Consider the following 6,935-nt stretch of genomic DNA (forward strand, 5'->3'; position numbering starts at 1 on the left):
CTAATAATATCAGGCGAAGTAAATACATCTTAACTCTAAACCTTAAACCCTAAACACTTCTTCAATCCGGTTAGTAATATTTATATCGGATCGACTAGTATTATATACGAATGCTTCATTTTCACAGGGACAATCGTGCATAACCATAAACCCTAAACCATAAACCATAAACCCTAAACCGTAAACACTAATACTTAAACCCTAAACCCTAATCAGTTTATATTAACACTACACCCTAAACCCTTGGGTTGCCATCAAACCAAGTGCTTATATACGGATCGGTTTACACTTGTTACAGCCGTGGTTTTTAAATAAAATTATCATAACCCATCCAACAACAACCGGATTTCCATTCAGATAACCGGTTACGTTTCTGTTTATCAGGTCAACTCGTACTATATCCAGGTAGTGGAAGTTATCTAACCGGTATCGAATAATATTTTCAGGACAATTACTTATGTGACAGTACGGATATATCTTAAACCCTAAAACCTAAACAGCAATCCCTAAACACTAAACACTAAATCCTAAATACTAAACCCTAAACTCTAAATCCTAAACCGTAAACACTAAACCCTAAACTCCAAATAATAAAATCTGAACACTAAACCCTAACCCCTAAACACTAATTAATAAACCCAAAACACTAAACAATAAACCGTAAACACTAAACCGTACACCCTAAACCCTAAACACTAAACCCTAAACTTCAAATACTAAAATCTAAACCGTAAACTGTAAACTTTAATCAGTTTAAATAAACCCTTAACCCTAAACCCTAAACCATTGGGTTGCCATCAACCCAAGTGCTTATATAGGGTTCGGTTTACACTTGTTACTGCCGTGGTTTTTAAAAAAAATTATCCTAACCCATACAACAAAAACCATATTTACATTCAGATAATCGGTTACTTTTCTGTTTATCAGGTCAACTCGTACTATATCCAGGTAGTGGAAGTTATCTAACCGGTATCGAATAATATTTTCAGGACAATTACTTATGTGACAGTACGGATATATCTTAAACCCTAAAACCTAAACAGCAATCCCTAAACACTAAACACTAAATCCTAAATACTAAACCCTAAACTCTAAATCCTAAACCGTAAACACTAAACCCTAAACTCCAAATAATAAAATCTGAACACTAAACCCTAACCCCTAAACACTAATTAATAAACCCAAAACACTAAACAATAAACCGTAAACACTAAACCGTACACCCTAAACCCTAAACACTAAACCCTAAACTTCAAATACTAAAATCTAAACCGTAAACTGTAAACTTTAATCAGTTTAAATAAACCCTTAACCCTAAACCCTAAACGCAAGCGCCTTCATGTCTTTCATGCAGATATGTTTCCCAGCCTGTCTGAGTAAATATGAGAACATGACTGCAAAAGGCTGCAGCTCATTGCATATCAGCCGATCACTGCGGATAGAGGTGTTGCAATCCAAAACAACTAGGTGGCAACTTGTGGCATCTATGCACCCTCCAACCCAGTGTGACTTATCGAAGTTAAAAGGGAAGTAGTACCGAGATGGATCCAGGTTGGTGCATGCCGCATTAAAACTTTCTAACAGTGAAGCGGGAAACATAAAACTATCTTTATTTCCCACCTTCGAGAACCGCACATAAGTCTTCGAGAACTGAGACACAAACTTTGTGTCCAGGAACACTAATTGATTCTTCGAAAAAATTTCAGTGTCGGAGTTATATAAGGCCCGCGTGTGATGAATCAGCAAATCAACAACCTAAAAAAAATATCTTTCGCTTACAAAGACCAAACCCACCTTCACAAAATAAATACACAACAGAAGACAAACCTTGGGTGGTAGATGGGATGACTTTTCCAGCATTACAGTCATGTCTTTGCTACTGATCCTTACTCCATTAACAGTAAAGGAACTATTTTAAACAAAAAAATGTGGTCAGTATGTAAAGTGTAACTTAGGAATTAAGAACAAACTTATACTGACGATTTCAAACTGGGAGTAACTCACAATGGAGATTTAAGCATCTCAATTAGTTGACTGAATTTTGCTGCAAGTTCAATGGAATCGTCACTGCTCTTTGACGCAACATGAGCCTCCCAAGCCCTACTTAGAAATGTTTTTTCACATTTGTAGTCACCGACTAACGCTTTCGGAACAACCTTCTGCCACTTTCTTTTCCTGCAAGGGTGACATGGGGCCTCCGGATCGGGGGCTTGAACACCAATGCAATCTTCATTAACCACTATGCCACGGGATTCCTCGTTTATAACAACAGAACTTGTATTTCCCTTCTTTGGTTGTTCCTGAGTTAGGCCTAAAGAAAAGGTGGGTTTCGGAAACACAAGCCCTGGGTCGACAATCTGTGGTTTAGAACATAACGGTAAGGCAATCAGCATAATGTTTCTCCAGAAATTAAGAGCTCAGATCATACCAATTCGTTAGGGGTTGCTGACCCCTTGGGGGAGTTAGAGCTTTCAGCAACAGTAACCAGGTCCACACTTGCACCATTCTGTTGCGCTTGCTTAGTCCCACTACTCTCAACCTGAATGTTGTAAATTTGTAAAACATGTAAAACATCAATATTTAATTAATGTTGGAACAATTTCCTCTAGCAATGTAACACATTTTAGGCAATGCTATTTAAATACTGAGGTGGCTGATAAATTCCGGCACCAAGCTAAAATAATGTTTAGCTTGCTAACAAATAAAACCAACAATTTTGTTTTGTTTCAAAACAAGTAAATGCTACGTTATTGTAAACTTTGCTAACAAGATACAAATATTTCGGCACAACACACTTACGTTGGGAATAAGATTTTCGCCATTCTCCGCGAAAATCATTGCGTTCGTTATAATATGTGAGGCATCAACCTCTCCATGGGTCCGTGCTGGGGGTTGACCAACGACACATGAATCTTTAGAATTTGAAACTTCCTCCCTACTAATACGAACCTGCACATAAATAACATCAGATCTTAAGTTCCTCTCTATTAAAAGACATGGTACAGATTGTTCCCCTATGTTTTATGTAAATGAAAACTTACTTCCGTTGGTAGAATTGGTGAGTCCATGCCAACACCCGTATGACCTTCGTTGTTGCCTGAACAACCACGGGATGTGCTTGGTGCTCCCAAATTGCCGTTATTCCAACAGGTAACAGGTACAGTCTCTGGGACGTTTTGCCTGCTCGTGCCGGGAGATACAATGGGTGGATTAGATAGCATTCGAACTATCTCATCCCGAAACTGGTTCAACATATCTTGAATATTAGGAACATTATTCGTTTCGAACTTGCTGAAGGAGTCTGCAAATATCTTCATTTGTGTATCAATATGATTAAGTTCTACTGATACACTAGCCTTTACAGTGCTAGCAATGTATTCCACATCCACCACATCGCTACTCCTTTGGTTAGATTTCTGTTTTGTTATTTTCCGCACCTCAGCTTCACTCCTCGTTTCTTCTCGCATTATTGCTACATCTGCTTTGGAAACCCCCCCGGTAAAAGACGTATGTGTGAATCGAAAACCTTCTTCGATTAAGTTTTGTAGATTTTGTACACGAACATCTTCTTCATCGTCAGACCATCCAAACCCAGACTGACCATTACAGTCGTCGCTGGCCACAGAAATGATTGAAAGTACACGTACCTGCAGTATTCAAAACCAAACAACTAAATTTTCTTCTTCAAATATTATTACACAGTTTCAAAAACATTAACACATTACCTTCCCAGCACAGTCAGTCTCACGCGCATGCCTTGGACTAATACTTCGCTTCCCTTTTCTTTCTTCATCAGGATCGTCTTCGTCATCTGCAGATTCACCTTCAGACCCGGACGACCCTCCTTCATGAACAGCTTCCATAAGCGCAGGTACAGCTTCTATCATTACAAGCTGCAAAGCTAGCACAAACCCCTTAAGTGCAATTGTATTCTGGGACAAAGAAACTTCGTTCCTCTCTTTGATACTGCTCATAAGCAAATCAAAGGATAGCCGCCCCCATGGGAATGCTAAAAAACCCTCCAAATCTTTAATCTTCTCTGCATGTTCGTGTGAAATCCGAGGTGTGTGCGTTGTGGGGAGTACGACGGACGCAAGCAGGGCAAGAAGAGCATATTTAAGCCTTGTTTCTTTAGCAGTAACACTTCTCTTCTTCAGCATCCTTATGACTGAGTAGACAGGGACTTCTTTCAAAGTTCCAAAAAGCTCACACCAATAAGGTTTCTGGTTGATATGTTTCTTTGCCTTTTTTCCGCATCAGGTGGGTACGGGCCACAGTTGAGTCCAGTGACTAACGTAAACTCCCACAGGGAAAATCTGATTGGCTTCCCAGCAAACAAGAACCATGCTTCATGCTTCTTCCTCACCTTCAACTGTCTTGATATAATATATCTGCCAAAACGTCCAGAGAATGTTGGTTTCTCTGCAATCTCCACAAGCTTTCCGAACGGGGAACGCCGCAGAACATCGACCTCATCATCTTCCAGAGCACAGAGAATCTTACTGATTGCAAACGGTTTGTGGTAAGGGGTGACACTCACACCAACGGGTTCCTCACCAAATGCAAAAACCCTTTCCGGTATTGGAAGCGAAGGTTCCACCTCTGTTTGATTTTCCATTTGGATCTGAAGGCTCTCTACACATGCACTGGAAATAAGATATTTTCAGAACGGATCTTAAAAAGAAATGGATATGGATAAACACCCTCCACAGATATTTCGAATTTGAAATGAAGATCTGCAGAAAATATTTTCGAAGATTCAGATCTTCTGACAAGAGGATATGGATTACGATACGCAAATCTTATAATATCTTCACCGCCTGAGGCATAATCTTTTAGATCTCACAGCACATATTCTTCTCATAGGGGCATAATAGGGGCATAATTGTATTTCTATTTCGAGGAACAGTTGTTAATGGTACATGGTGGCAGTCACCTAATTACGCGTAAAAGCTACAGTGCAATTTCACTATTCTATTTTCCATTTCAGCATACCACGTTTCTTCTTCTTTCTTCTCCATTGTTACGTGAGTTCAAGTCAAGTTCCTGTAATTTTTTCATTTTTTTTTTCTTGCCCAAAAAAAGTTTTTTCGTTTGCTATATCAGATCTCGCTAAATCAAAGCAAACTGAAAGAAAAAAACTATATTTCTTGCCCAAAAAAGGTTTTTTTCGTTTGCTCTATCAGATTTCGCTAAATCAAAGCAAACTGAAAGAAAAAACTATCTTTAATTTATAGATCAATAAAAACAAATGTTTAATTAGATTTGAATTTATAAACCGAATAAAACCTGGTCAACACTTCTTACGGTTTCTGGCCGATTTTACCGGCTCAACTCACATCCAGTTTTAGAACTGACCCAGACTCGGCTAGATGAGTGAGTAACAATTGAACTGGTCCAAGCGGCCGGTGTCAGGGTTTCAAAACACTGGGAAAAAGTTTCAGAATAGTTTTTTGCCGAAGAAATTCAGAGAACTCATGTAGAAACTCCAAGTATGACAATATTTTTTTTTTCATCCGAAGGTATATTATTAATGCATTCAAAGTTTTACAAGAGCCCAAACAGGAAAACAGAACCTGAGGAACAACGATATATCCCCGGAAAACAAAGCCGGCGGAACATGAAAATATCCTCGGAAGCTAAAGTCCAAACAAGACAACTTTACTAATCCAAACTAGCAACGAAACTTAAATGACCAAGAGTAATCTTGATAGATTCGAAAGAGTTTTAAACATCATAAGAGAGCCGGAACAGGACCATAGCACCTGAAAGAAGGAAGCTCCAGAATAAACCCTTCCCTATAAGGACTTTTGCACCACAAGCAAACTCATCGAACCGAAGAAAACAACCATAACTGAACATCCCAATGAACGCCTTCACCCGTTGCTGCAAGTAGAGTTTAGAACCATTTATAAATACTATCCAGCAACAAGAAGAAAGGATTATTGCATAGGAGTGAACTCAAAGAAGAAAGCCAAGCGGCGAGGTAACGGATATTGGAGCGACGAGACACAAAAAGCCTCTCAGAGACGATCCCAACCACCATTCATGTATTGCAGGCAGGAAAGGAAGTAGAGTTGAAGAAAGCACAGTAACACCATCAGCGAAAGCACCTGCACCGCTCCCAGCGGCTGCACTGCACCGTCAAAAGATCCTCGATCTCCAATCTGGCGCCAGACGTATCACTGAACCCAACCCTCCGAATAAAACCTTAAACAATAACTTTACCAAGAACTAGAACAGCTCCACACCAACTGTGGGAACCAAAATTCGCACTGTCGATTTCCGTTTAAATAAGGAAACTAGGAAAACCCTAATTTCCCAGAGGACCCGGATATCTGCTAATTACCACACGTCAAGCAACCAGAACACGAGAATAACAACGATAAGAATAGGAAATCGAAAAAGAGAGCAAAGTAGATCTTATTCCGAATCAGCGTATGAGCGTTTACAACAAGGTATAAGCCTGGGATCGAGAGCTTTCGGTGAGATTCCTATTTCTAGCAACCCTAAGACGGCTAAACCTAATTGAGTCGCAGCTCGAAATAACAAAAACGGAAAATTGCCTAAATTGCTCTAAGTGCTAAGTTTGCTCTGAAAAAGTCCCTTCTCCATGCTCCTCGCCTAGGACTCCTTATATACTAGCTCCAAGGTTGGTTTACGCCGTCATAGCATAAAAATGGAGATATTCCATTTTTCCCGATTTTCCAATTATCTTCAAAACTTCCGTATTTATCCGCGAAAACTTGACATTTATCCTTCCTTGTGGACCAAGCGTAAACCGTGCTGCGGTTTACGGGCTTTTGGTTAAGAAATCGTAGGATGGGGCTAGAGTCGTGTTTAAGATCCCTTTGGGCCGTCTTCCGACTCGACACGTTTACTACGAAATCTTTTCGATAAAGAACAAACTTTCCGCGGTTTCTAATCCGCGAAGT

The sequence above is a fragment of the Brassica oleracea genome, chromosome C7 (genome assembly GCF_000695525.1).
Source record: "Brassica oleracea var. oleracea cultivar TO1000 chromosome C7, BOL, whole genome shotgun sequence".
NCBI classification, from domain to species: Eukaryota; Viridiplantae; Streptophyta; class Magnoliopsida; order Brassicales; family Brassicaceae; genus Brassica; species Brassica oleracea.